At 42.1% G+C, this 13,944-nt stretch overlaps 1 pseudogene; it reads right to left on the bottom strand.

Moving 5' to 3' along the window:
* Positions 1–3,390: 3,390 nt before the first annotated feature.
* LOC125437398 lies at positions 3,391–13,289 on the bottom strand (annotated as a pseudogene).
* Positions 13,290–13,944: the final 655 nt, after the last annotated feature.

Here is a 13,944-nt window from a genome sequence, read left to right as displayed (position 1 = left end):
TCATTATTGAGTAAATCATTGTCAAGATAGAGCCCCAGCAGGGATTCAGCACAGGAAATGTTTGTAGACAGTTGCCAGTAATCCAGGAATCAAGTTACACTGTTTGCCAAGTCAGAAGGTCATATCAGGCATGTCAGCACACCTGGGTCAATAGCCAGGAGCTTCATCCTGTGGGACTGGGCATTGGCTGCTAGAGCTGAGAAGGTTGGTTTGGACAGTGAAGAGGGTAAGCAGGGAGTAGGAATGGGGGCAGCAAGAAGACAGCCCATGGAAAAGACAAAGCAAATTTAGGCAGGTTAGAGACAGTGGAGAGCTCTTGCCTCATGCAAAAGATAGTTTCCAGGCCTGATCTGGAACCATTTACAGAGATGTAGGGACAGCAAGTAACTATCACAGCTCTCTGTTTGAACTGGCTTCTTTCACATTCATTCACAAAGTATCTCATAGACCTTTGTGGCTTATGGAAGCCATTGAGGTAGTTACTGTTGCTTCTAAGTATTCTTTACATATTCATTACTCTTTATTGGATTAGGTTCAATATCTGTGATCTGCCAGTTCACATTCTGCCTCATGTCCCCTCGTGAGGACATACGTAGTGAGAATTAAAATAAGGGCTGAGCAGATTCTCATTAATTTGTTAGCACAACTAAAAGTATTGTTTTCTCCTTTTCAAAACTTGATCCTGATAGATTACATCTGAGATTTTTAAGATTTCTGGGATTTTGTTCTCTGAAGACTTAAAATCCTGCAAAGCGTCCTTGAGTGAGGTTTTGATCCAGGATTTGGATGAAAAATAGAGAACATAGCTAGGAGGCTGTTACAAACAACCAATAAAAAAGTTGTTTTCACTAACAATAGTATACATACAACAAAACTTAGATGGTTAATTTTGGATAAGGACTATTCAGAAAAAAAATGGAAGAAAGATGTAGCTAGGCCAGAGCAGATACTTTTATCTGAAGCAGCTGCGATAACCCTGATAGTTTCTATGAGATAAGTGTTCCACGTAGGAAGTGGCACTAGTATAAATAGTAAGAAATGACTGTTGTAGGTTTTCCAGGATGGTGGCAGTGGTCTGGTTGTTTTTGCTATTAATGTTTTGCTCGCATCTATGGCTAGCATCTTCAAAGGCATGTCATTTTGATTCTGGCCATGAAATCGTCAACAATATCGTAAGAAGGGAGTTTAAGAGGAGGCATAAATGGAAGTGCCAGTGGGAAAGTGAAAGAGATCCATTTAGAGATGCTATCTCCCAATGCAGAGCCGTTGCAGTTGGAATCCTGGCATCACAAGTACATATCCATACAGACTGCAATGCTCCTTCAGCCCCCATTGAACAAGCAAGATGCAACTTTATGAAATTGGTGTAATTTCTTTATTTGCAAGTTACCACTAGGTTCCTTTGGTGCAGGGAGGCTTTTCATGATAAAAAAAAGTTCTCTATCTCAGGGGAAGACTTCTTTCATGGGAAGAAAGGACAACTGAAGGGATGCATGAGGTTGGAGCTAGACTAAATTTCCTGCTGATCCAGGCCACTTTTGTCAGTGTCCCCAATGCAGCCCTCTGATCTCCCTAAAATGCTTCTCCTGCAGGAGACAGTAATGGCATGCAATATAAATTTGGGGTAAAGGAATTACCCCATCTAGTCAATTTGATGTCACTTTACATGCACCAAACCCAGTGCTCAGTCTCAGCATTAAGGGAGGTGCTGCAGATGCCAAGGTGTGTCCCTGCTGTGAAATAATGGTTTTTCTTTTCTCAAGACTTGCAAACTTCACGCTGCAGGAAAGAGGTGAATGGCAACTTTATTACTTTGTGGTGATGGACTATTTGAGAAAGCAAACATCTGCTGAGCTCTCATCAAGGCACCAAGGAACAATCTATTTGTTTGTACACCCCCCCCCCCCACTCTTTATTAAGAGCAAATCAGTGGACATAAAGGAGTTTTTTTGGAGTTTCTGCTTGACATAGGAGGAGCAGCAAAAAGTCTTACAAGCATTGTGTTGGACAGGGTGACAGGAAAGTATGGGCTACTGGTATCTAATATTTGTGGTCAATGCTATGATAATGGTGCCAAAAGAATGCAAGCCATATTTCTCCACAAACATAGCATCTTGTGCTGTTGCATGCTGCCAACAATTCTGGCCAGGCAAAAGATTTTTTAAAAAATTAAATCCCTTTCTTTTCTTTTTTCTGATGCAACAAAAGACTTGGAAGTGGGCTGACAAAATTTGCCACAACTGATCCTGAAAGCTCTGTCTCAGAAATGTTGGATTGCTCGCCTAGATGCTGTCAAATCTATTTTGCTGCACTTGCCACAACCAGCTGATGCTTTGTATTGTCGAAGGCTTTCACGGCTGAAATCACTGGGATGTTGTGTGGTTTGGGGGCTGTATGGCTGTGTTCCAGTAGCATTTTCTCCTGATGTTTCGCCTGCATCTGTAGCTGGCATCGATCCTCTGAAGATGCCAGCTACAGATGCAGGCGAAACATCAGGAGAAAATGCTACTGGAACACAGCCATACAGCCCCCAAACCACACAAAATCCCAGCTGATGCTTTTTTTTTAAAACCCAAGATTTATTGGAGCATCATTTATAACAAAATTAAGATACATATTGATTAGAAGAAAGCATGCAACTGACAAATGGCACATATGTAATGTTCTGTGTGCATCTTTCCTGCATTCACAGCGCGTAGTAAAAACTTCAAGCTGTAGTGCTAACTTCATGCTTCCTAAAAATATGGTTTCAAAGCATTGGATAACACAATGAGGTAAGATACAAGGAAAAAGTGCAAAAAGTAAATAGATATAATTGAATACTATTTTTGAACTCCTTCCTCTCCCTCTATAAAGTGAGGAATGAAAAAATACAACCTGATTTGTTGCCATCTGATTGTTCTTTTTGAACTAATCTGTAGAATAATCTTTCTGAAGAGCCTGATCCTGTGAACACGCATCTCCCACACTAGTGTTAGTTATCCATGTTAATGCCCCCCCGCAAATCAACAGAAATATCACTAAGTTATATACAAATTCAGAGGTGCTTGCAGAAAGTAAACCCTAAGGCAGTAAAAGTAAGAAGGCCAATAAAATTAAAAGCTATCAGTATGGATGGGAAAAAATAATTCAATATGAATCTTTTGTTTAATAGGGCTACATCAAATGTCTCTCATCTCAACCACATAGTTCTGCTCCTAAAGTCCTGACTATTTCTTTAAGCAGTTTTGCAGTATAAAAAAGGGAAGCTGATACAGATGTTTCCGTATCAGTTGAGTTGCTTCATGCAAGTATGTAAAGAGGTGGAAGTTCCTTCTCAGACATTTTCACTGCTATCTCATAGCTTGACAGAACATACTGTGGAGGTGCTTCAAATGCAGGGTACACTGCTATCGCAGGCAAGTTTCTGTTGATGATGCATTAATAGGAATTTCATACACAGTTACTTAGGTAGGCCTTTAAGCTTATGATCAAGGCAAAGAACACAAGGGTAATGAATAGAAGACAGCTTGAATCGAGGGCAAAGAGATCATTTTTGTATGGGAAACCTGGCAGCTTATCCAGGTAGTCTTTTATTCTTGGTAAATATACCAGAGAACTTACAGCCACCAGACCACTAAGGACAAAGTCAAAAGGCTGATAATAGAAGAATGGAATCAGCCAGCCAACTCAATGCATAATAGCTCCATACACCATTGTGGCACTAATGGTAAACCTGAGGAAAGAGATGACACATGCATTTCCAGCCACTGTCTCAGAGGCACAGTAGTTACCAATATAGCCAACTGTTGGTACAGTATTGGGGTGAGTCACTTCAACAGTCAACAAGATTCACATCAATAGATTCATCACCATATACTAGGTGCCCAGGGCCATGGTACCTGTTTGGACATGACAGCAATGTCAACAGTGACATTGACTTAGCTTGAATGTCATCACAGTGCCGATAATGGCAGCATGAGAAACAGCACCTCCTGCAACTTCACAACAGACATTCTTCAATCTGCCTCATGCGAAGGCCAACTAGTTGATGTTTTAGAGGAGCTTTCTCATGGTACACATTTTGATAATGATGGGTGTACACAGGTAAAAAATATAGTTATCCATAATTGGACCCTGTGACTGAGACTCTTCCAGAACAATATTTGTATTGCTTTTACACAAATCATACCACTTTTATTTAATAGCATTACAAATATAATAATTGGAAGACATATTTTCTTCCAAAGCAATACAAAACAATACGAGGTAACCAAGCACAATTTTGTAAGATTTTTCTTTACCTGAGCAAAAACATGAAAATGGAAAAGAGACTTGTTAAAGAAGAATAGGTTCAAATGGAAGGGGTGTGGTTAGAGGAAAAAATGGGCTGTACCAAAGGGAAAAGGGGACCAAGTTTATAGCCTCATGAAAACCTAGAATCAGTCCTGACCATATCCCTCTCATTACTGGAAAATTTGATCTTGACCTAACCAATAAGATTCAATTAACAACTGTTTCAACTTGTCTCATTTTCATTACTTTCACAATAATTCTTATTTCTTTTATGCAAATTTACATGATTTAAATATTATACACCATTTTTGTTCAGTTAACAAAATAAGATCAAAAAATTGATTGCTGAAAAATACTGCAAGTGATATGTAATGAGAAGAACGGGTTGATTTTTCAGAAGGGAGAAATGAAAACAAATGGGGATATTTGAACTGAACCATCTATCTTTCAAAATTCATCCTTATTCCTAATTATAACTAGTTGTATGCAATTACAGCTGAATCGTTTAGGGAGGGGGATTGCATGTGTGATTCGCTACAAATCATAGTACTTGGGAAAGGAAATACAAACAAAACTCTACTGCCTAGAAAATTGTAGAGCAAGTTTTAAATAACTTGTGTGGATACTTCTCACATTCCATTCTTTTGTTCCAGGAACTGGTATAGGGATCCATTCTCCTTTAAGTGACCACAGAAAATCTGGCTTTGAAAATGTTCTCACACTTTTATTAGCATAATGGACTCAGGAAAATTCCGCAAGAAGATTTTTTTTTAATGTACATTTTTATTAATTCTGATTAGCAAAAGCTTTTTCTATCTTTCATAAATCAAACTGGAGTCTCCAAGGCCACATTTCAATCCAGTTGTTTGGGAATAAGATCTATTGACTTTTATTGGGAATCCTATGAAATAGGCGGTTTGCGATTAAACACTAAGAATATAATCCTAAACACAGTTACACCCCTATAAATCCACTGAAGCCAGTGGGCTTAGAAGGGTGTGACTTTGCTATTGTAAGATGCCTATTGTTAGAATGTTTTCCCATGTCTTGTAAAAATTCTGGTGAAAAATAATCTCTCCAAAGGTAATGTGAATATGGTACTACCCCAGGATCTACAAGAGATTAGATATTTCCATTGTTTGTAAGGCTTTTTTTACCCAGTAAAATGTTCTTGATAGTTTAATTCTTCTATAACCATTCTTCCTTTGAACCCATCTGACTTCATCTTACTCTAGTTCTGCCAGCTTTTTAAAATACCCATGGCTTTCACAGTGCCTCAACGCGTAAGCAATGCATCAGCAGCACTGCTTCCCCCATCCACACAACTGCCCACCTCCCTCGCATGCATTCTCCATTTTGTGGAGATTGGCAAGTCTGGAAAGTTCACATTGCAGAGTTCTTTTTTTTTTTTACTGCAGTCTATCAATGGTGCAGTGAACCTCATAAAATCAACAAAGCTCACCTAGGCATGGAAGTTCTCCTAGGTCTCCTGACTGCCAGTTTTTGCTGGAAAACATACTGAAGGGCAGTGGCATAGCGCCAAGGGGACGGGGGGACGCACTGGGCACATGCCAGTGCAAGGGCATGGCAGGGGGGCAGGGTGCACATGTGCCCTGGGTGCAGATCCCCCTCGCTTTGGCCCTGCTGAAGGGGGAGAAGAGGGAAGTGGGGATTTTTTTACATTGGCTGCAAGGCCAATTGTCCTGGGATTGCCTGGCTGCCACCAGATACCACATAAATACCACCCTCACCCCTAATTATCACACAATACTGAAACCAAAACCCTCTGTTTTTCCCCCAGTCTGGTCAATAAACTATTGAAAAACGAGGTGGGCCATTTTTTTTTAGGTAGGCAACCTCCCATCATGCAGAAGGACAAATCAGGCTGTCAGGGAAAATGATGGATTGGGCCTGAAGAAGACACTTTGGAGGAGGGAAACCAGTGGAGACAAAAAACCTTGGCGGGGGAGGGGGGAAGGAAGGCTATACAAATAGGAAAACCTCATTGTAAGGCAAAGATTGAGGATCAACTGGATATCAGCCACACAACATGTAGTAATTGTACAAATACCCAGCATCATTTAAGTATATTGGCCTAGTCACATACTATGGAGTTAAAGAATGATAAAAAAAAAACTATTTTCACACTGTCCATGAGCACTAAAAGGTTTGATGGTGAATCCTAACTTATGCTAATATGTATGGAACGTGAGCTGGTTTTCATTCCAGATTAATTCAAGCAAAGCATGAAGGTTGTCCTCTTGAATGTATAGCATGTGGGAATGATTAAGAAGCAGATAAACATTCTTCATTTCTCTCTTTCTCTGTTTCTTATTCACTCATGTTTATACGAGATACCTATTCTATTTTGCCTTCTGTGCAACATGTATTCCTATTATAGAGTGGTCATTGTTGTATTTTTGCAGCTCAGCATTCAGTAATCCTTCTTGTTTCTTTAATTTGATCCTTTCACTTAATGACTGCTTATTTTTACACAATCTCTGAGCCCTTTCCCCCAGATATGTTGAAATATATATATGTATACACTTGGTAAAAAGCTTGCAGTTTAGAGCCTGTAAAACACTTTGCATTTCATTTCTTACCTAACCATAATGGTCTGTGTTGTACTGTTCCCCATGTAGAATGATCTGGAAAAGATTTCAGTTGCATGCTCTCCAAAAGTTTCTTAGATGTTTCCCATTTCATGTAGTGTTTTTTCACAGTCCATGCAGTCAAAGGGACTTTCTATTTTTTAGCTCAAAGGCAGCAACTTTATTTTATTTTCTCTTTCCCATTATCTTCTGCACTCACACTTGAGATTTTTTTAATTAATGGAGGAATTGAAGAGTTAACTGAATTACATATCATTTTGTGATCTTTGGAAAAAATGAAATGATCCACTTAATCCACTTAGAGCAGGAGATGATCCCATGATCCATTTTGCTTTTTTAATCTGTTGTAAGGCTTACACATGCATGAAGAAGGTCTTTTCATTGGTAGCATGAACTTTTATATCTGCCCAGGTACATTACTCAGGAAACATATTTCTATTTTCCTCCTGACAGGAAAAATTAAATTGAGCCCAAATCCCTCCCCACTCTGAAGGGATATTGCTTGTATCCTGTGTATAAGATTCCTGATTGAGGGCAGATTTTTGGGATATGTGGCATGACAAAACAAGGCAAATCATGTGCCTTACATTATCAGTAGACATCACAATCTTTGCTCCTGCCTTCCTTTTTTTAAAAAAAACACACACCAAACTATGCCATTAGGCATGCAGAAAGCATCCTTATAGTTTCAACTTCTGATATCATCAGATAGCCAAATCCCATTGGCAATGTCACATCATCATGAAGCTAAATGAGCAAAGGAAAGGATCTGCATCAACCTCCCCCGTGCTCAGTTCCCAAGCTGAGCACAAAAAGATTGCCACTGAATCTTTGGTTCAATCCTAGAAAAAGCTCACTTTTGTTTACGAACTTTCCTAGGAAAAAGAATGGACAGTTTCCCTTCTTCTGTTTCTTTATTATGCTAGAATGTCCATTTATGTCACTGTATTTATTTCTCCTAAACTCTGGTTTAACTAGGAGAATTCCTAAAATCAATTTATGTTATTATGAGTTCCTTCGGTCAATTTGCACCCACTTCACATTATCAAAAGACAATGCACATTCATGAAACCCAGCAAGAAACAAACCCTGATATTATCATACTATGAGACTTTTCATTCAGGAACCCAGTTATAGCTACCTATGGATTTGCCCAGTTGGATAAACAGCAGATTCCTGAGCCTTTCTAGATCAGACAAATGGTACAGAGGGAAGTTGTTCTTAGGCATCACTGTTCTAATCTAACTGGATGAATGCTGCAAATGATGGCTTCATCTTTGACAGAAACAAATCTGGCATCACTGAGAACTTTGCACCACGTGAATGGGCCCTCAGTCTAACCTTCATGACAAAAAAGTGATGTTTGGTAATGTTTCTTAATGGCTGTAGGTATTTCCCCTAAGTCTGCCTTAATATTTCTTGCCAATCATATCTTAGTAGAGGTAAGAAGTGATCTTAGCTATGGTGAATTGAAGAATGGTCCTATGGAGGCTCCCACTACCACTCATGGATAGCTGATTAGGTGGTGGCTGCACCTGCCTGCCTCTCTCTGACTTTGGCAACTGGTGGTTCTGCAGCAGCCTGCTCACCCAGTAGAGGGTGGCACTGATTCTGGCCCCTCTATTGCACTTTTGTCCAAGATCCCAGAATTAATTAATGTTCCTGGTAGAGACAGGTGTATAGGTCTTTCATTGGGAGTAGAAGGCAACACATTTGTGACTAGGAAAAGGAGAGACATGGAGTTAAACCGGCATTGCTAAATAGTGAGCTGAAGCTCCTGGCTTGTACAGGATCTCCCCTCCTCCTTTGGGATCTGATGTAGAGTAGTGGATTTGTTTTCATGTAAGGGCTGCCTCAGTGCATCTATCCAGGTTTTGCTGGTGTAATAATACATAAAGGAAGCACATCAAAAAGACAACAGTGTCTCCACTGCTGACTTCTCCAAGTGGAACCAACCAAGGTAAGTTTGGCTCTTGGAAGTTCTCTCCGCTCAGAGAACTGGGGCAAGTATGACAATGTGAATGACAATATGAAGTATGACAATATGAACGACAATATGGATTATTGTATTCTTTTTATGTGCTGTTTTACTGATGTTTTCATGTAATCTTGGGGATTGATGAAATACCACACCATTTTAAAATGCAATTGTATGTATAACTCTAAAATTTAAATGCCATTGGTTCAGGAGAAAAGTTAAGGCACTTACAATTTCACTGTCATTAAAAAGTCATGGAAATTGTGCATTGACAGTGTAATCATGTGTACGGTTACTTCTGTCTGTACACATGGAGATCAATATTACCATCTTAAGTTCTGCATCATGTGAGGTGTACTGATACCTGCTGGCAGGTATGGGAACCATGAGGCAGAAAGCATATCTGGCTTCTTCTCCTCCCCCTCTCCTAGCATCTTGGAAGCTGCATGGTACTTTGAGAGCACTATGTAGTCTTCAGCGTGCCTCACCTCAGCAGATGTCCCTACACTGTTTGTCCCATTTGTTTTAAACTGGGCTGAACTTTTATTCTTCATTCTTATGAGATAGAATTAAGATCACAAAATTCTCTACAGTTTGCATGGGGGAACAAAGATGTTTGCCTAAGAACATCTGCTCAGAGGACCCACTTGAAAAAAGAACAATCCAGTAGCATGATAAGAAAACATCTGGGATGCACAGAGCAATGGGAGGAATATTAACAGTGGGAACAAGAGAAGGAGAACATGCCAAGACTGGCAGTTGAGCAGGGAGAGGCAGCACAGTTGAGAGCCAATGGCATGACCTCTATTATTCCTTTCATGCTCACACCCACGTCCCAAAGTCAAAGGTTTGTTGAAAGAGGTGGGGCAACAGGAGAGAGAACTGAAAGGAAAAAGCTACAATTAGTGTGAAAGGAAACATAGAATAATAGAATTTGCCACAAAGGCATCTTGGACTCTGCACATGAAGTACAGAAAAGCTCTCCTGCCCATTTTGGGGAACCAGGAAACGAAAGTCAAAGGGAGAGTAGCCCATTGCTAGTCAAGCATGATGACTACATTTGAAGGTTTACATAATCACAACCTGGTATGTGCACTGAACCGAATGCACTCTTTTTTCCTTTAGATGTTGGATGAATAGCAAGGATTTATTTATTAGAAGTAATTGTTCTTATTAAAATCATGTATATATCTGCAGATTGATTCAATATTATTTGTGAATTTGAATGCAGGGCAGCCTGGGAGAGTTTTTGTTGCCAGTTACTTAGCATACCCAATCAGATGTCATGTGGCCATTGGCTTCACATTTGGTTTTGATTCATTCAAAAGCACATAGGTAAAATTTGTTTACAACAATAACACTAAATATTTAGTATTTCACAAATAGAATATCTCTGTTATAGAGAGATTTCCTACATGTTCATTGCTGCTGTGGCGTTTGTCAGTTCTAGCATAAACATTCAAGGCTTTTAGAAATTAAAAGCAGAAATCCAAGAAGGCAGGCATCCTCTTTTAGTCATTGCCTTAAAAAAATTGAAGGGTAGATATGCTTGGCAATTATTCTTTAATTCTATCATTAGGAGTTCTACAATGAGGACCAGATGTATACTGACTAGAAGTGACCTTCAACCCACTTCTAGAAGACAGAACAGTGGATGCCTAAAGAAATATATCATTTTAGATTTCACCACAACTAAGCTCTCACTCTTTGATTTGCTCAGAAGCACCAGCACATATTGTACTCTCTGAGACCAAGGAAAGACTGAGAAAAAGGTGAGCTCTGGTTTTTTTGTGTGGAGTTATCCTTAAAACTCAATCCTTATCTGGTGTGTGTGTTTTTGAGGGCTTGTGTGTTTGTTTTTTGAGGGTTTGGGAAAGCTTTTGTCTGTGTGGGAGGTTCCTTTGTTTTTGCCTCAGGCTGTTGAGGGGTGGTGATTCTGTTTAATAACCAAACCAATTTGAATCAACTCCAACTCACTCTTTGACTTGCTCAGAAGCAACAGCACAGACTGTACTCTCTGGCCGTTTCCACACGGGCAATTAATGGCGGCCTGGAGACGGCAAAAACGCCGTCTCCAGGCTGCCATTCGCACAGGGGGTGCAGCTGCGCCGCACTTGCACCGTGAAGCCGGCATTTCCCCAGAGCGCTTGGAAGCGCTCTTGTTGGGGAAACGCCGCCTTGAAGCCGCTGCCGAGCGAACGGCAGCGGCTTCACGACGCCTCCCCCCCACTCCCTCCCGGCACTCACCTTGTCCCCGGGCCTCCGGCGCGTCGCCGAGGCTGGGGGACATGTCCCCCTGCCCTACGCCGCTGGAGCAGGCACGCAGGGGCAGGGGGGCATGTCCCCAGGCCTCGGCGACGTGCCGGAGGCCCGGGGACACGCAGGGTTGGCTGGGTGCCGGTGCTCCGAGGCGCCGGCTGCCCGGCTGTTTCCAGGACCGTCCGTGCGGACGGTCCTAGCGTCGTCGGGTCAGCGTCAAGTACACCGACCCAGCCATTTCCGCATTCGTGCGGAAACGGCCTCTGAGAGCAAAACATTAGGAAGAACTTTCTGACTGTCAGGGCTGTTTGACAGTGAAATTCATTGCCTCGGAGAGTGGTGGAGTCTCCTTCTTTTGAGTTTTTAAAACAGAGGCTAGATGATCAGAGCTGTAGCTGGGCCATACTGCGCCTGGTGCGTGCACTGCATTTTCCGCCCTCCCCCCCCAACACTTACCTTAGTTCAGCCTGAAAGTGCAGACTGAAAAAAGTGGCCTGTTCACTTAAGGCTGAAAACAGCCTGGTGGGAACTACACTTTCCAGGAGACCTTGGACTTGCAAGGTCTCCTGGGAAGTGTAGTTCCCACCAGACCATTTTCAGCTTCGAGTGAACAGGCCACTTCTGCAGCCTGCACTTTCTGGCTAAACTAAGGTAAGTGGGGGGGGGGGGCAGGGGCGAGCACCATGGAGGGGCGAGGGCAATTTTCCACCCCCAGGCATTCGCCCAGTGCAATGTGCAATCTCCCATGCCCTGGTAGCTCCGCCTCTGTAGATGATCATATGTCTGGAGTGCTTTGATTGTGTGTTCCTGCATGGCAGGGGGTTTGACTTGATGGCTTTTGTGGTCTATTCCAACTATATGGGTGTTACCGCATGGCCAGCAGCGGCTTCCCACTGGCTGTGATGAAGCTGGTGAAGCGTCGGGACCATTCGCATGGTCCCATGTGGGCAGTCCCGATGCCGCCACTGCCCACAGGGGCAGGTCCGCACGGAGCCACCCAGGGTATCTGCGAGGGACTTACCTTGCATTCCTCTGCAGCTTCGGGTGGCTGGACCCTCGGGGGTCACAGACAGCGTGGGCGTGTTGTTCCAGCCGCCCGGAGCTGCAGAGGAACACAAGGTAAGTCCCTCGCAGACACTGGAGGGGCCAAAAGCGGCACCCTCACGTGGGTGCTGTTCACACTGTGCCAGTGGGAAGACGCAGCTTTTCAAAAACCTCGCTCAACGAGCTTCTTTTCAAAAAACCTTGCTCGAGTCGCTTGGGAAGGTGAGGACGCACCCTAGGGATGGCAAACAGCACCCTAGGGACAGTCTTTTTTCCATCCCTAGGGCACTGTTATTTGGCCATGTGGAAACAACCTTTGATTCTATAAGCACAGCTGCTATATAATTTTATATAATGCTTTAGCACTGCAACTAGCTGTTTGGCGCCGAGGTTGTTGACAGTGAGAGACTTGAAGAGTCCTCAGTAAATTAAAATGCTACTACCTTGGGATTGGGATCAATTCTGAATCCATTTTCATCCCATAGTTACCGCTGCCCTGGTAACATAAAGTGATTTCTAGGAGTGATTTCAAGTGATTTCAACTTGTGGCAGCAAGGCAAGGAGGAAAGGCGCAGGAGACCGGAGATTCTTCAAAAGCAGGGAGGTTCTTTATTGGCAAGTGATTTCTTGGCACAGCTCAGCAAAAGGACTGCGCACATGGCTGTGCATCAGCCCCTTTTATACATTTCCCCAGTAGCCCAGAAAAGGGGGTGTAGGGCAGTCCCACCCGCACAGTGCAAAACCAGGAAGGGGGTGGTCTCCTTCCATATAATACAGAGAAAATATCCTAGAACACCAAAGGGAGAAAACAATCCTTTTGCAAATGCTGATGAGATCAAATCCCAGAAGAAAAGGTTGCACCTTCTTGCCTGAGGTGGTTCTTTGGGAGTGTTAGATAAAGGCAAGTTTAAATGATCCAATGAATTCTTGGATCCTGAAAGTAAGGATGTGAACAGTCCAATGAGCTTCTGGATCCTGAGAGTAAAACTTCAAACAGTCCAATAACAAAACAGGGTGACATCTTCCAACAGTCAGCCCACACCCTGAGTCCATCCTTTGTAAGTTAAAAGGCCCCTTTGTTGGTGAAGATGGGATTACCTGGGTGTTGGCTTCTGCCACATTCCAGGACTGACTTCCTTGAGTTCTAATATCAACTGTTATTAGCTACTCCAATACATAGGCTCATTCTGCACATACAGAATAATGCACTTTCAAACTGCTTTCAGTGCTCTTTGAAGCTGTGCGGAATGGCAAAATCCACTTGCAAACAGTTGTGAAAGTGGTTTGAAAATGCATTATTTTGCGTGTGCGGAAGGGGCCATATATATATATTCTACCCAAAAACAACAATTTCCCAAAAATGGTTACAAACATTAGTAAAATCAAACCAAGATTAATGTAACATCAAAGAATCTACAAAGTACTAAAGAATGCCTACGTGCATGTTGAAACAAAATAAAGGAGAGGAAAGGATTGTTTGAGCAATGTTTTGTTTCCAATGAGTGGTTTTGTCACTGACACACATACCCTTTCATTTTCTGGCTCCATGGAGGGTGTAGTATGGTGCAAATAGGTTCATTTATCTAACTTTATTAGAAAGCATAATTTTTCAATTTTCCCAGTGGTAACACCATCATTGATCCTAAATCTTCTTTTTTTAAACAGCAGAGATGGACAAAGACTGACTTTGGCTGTAATCCTCTGCATCAGCGCAGGTCCTTCTGAAAAGCAGCTCCATGCAAAGATGTGTATGTGTGTGGGGAATCTACTTGTGGG

The sequence above is a fragment of the Sphaerodactylus townsendi genome, linkage group LG01, assembly GCF_021028975.2.
Source record: "Sphaerodactylus townsendi isolate TG3544 linkage group LG01, MPM_Stown_v2.3, whole genome shotgun sequence".
Classification (NCBI taxonomy): Eukaryota; Metazoa; Chordata; class Lepidosauria; order Squamata; family Sphaerodactylidae; genus Sphaerodactylus; species Sphaerodactylus townsendi.
The sequence above is the reverse complement of the archived record's forward strand: the minus strand, read 5'-3'. Positions and strand labels throughout refer to the sequence as shown.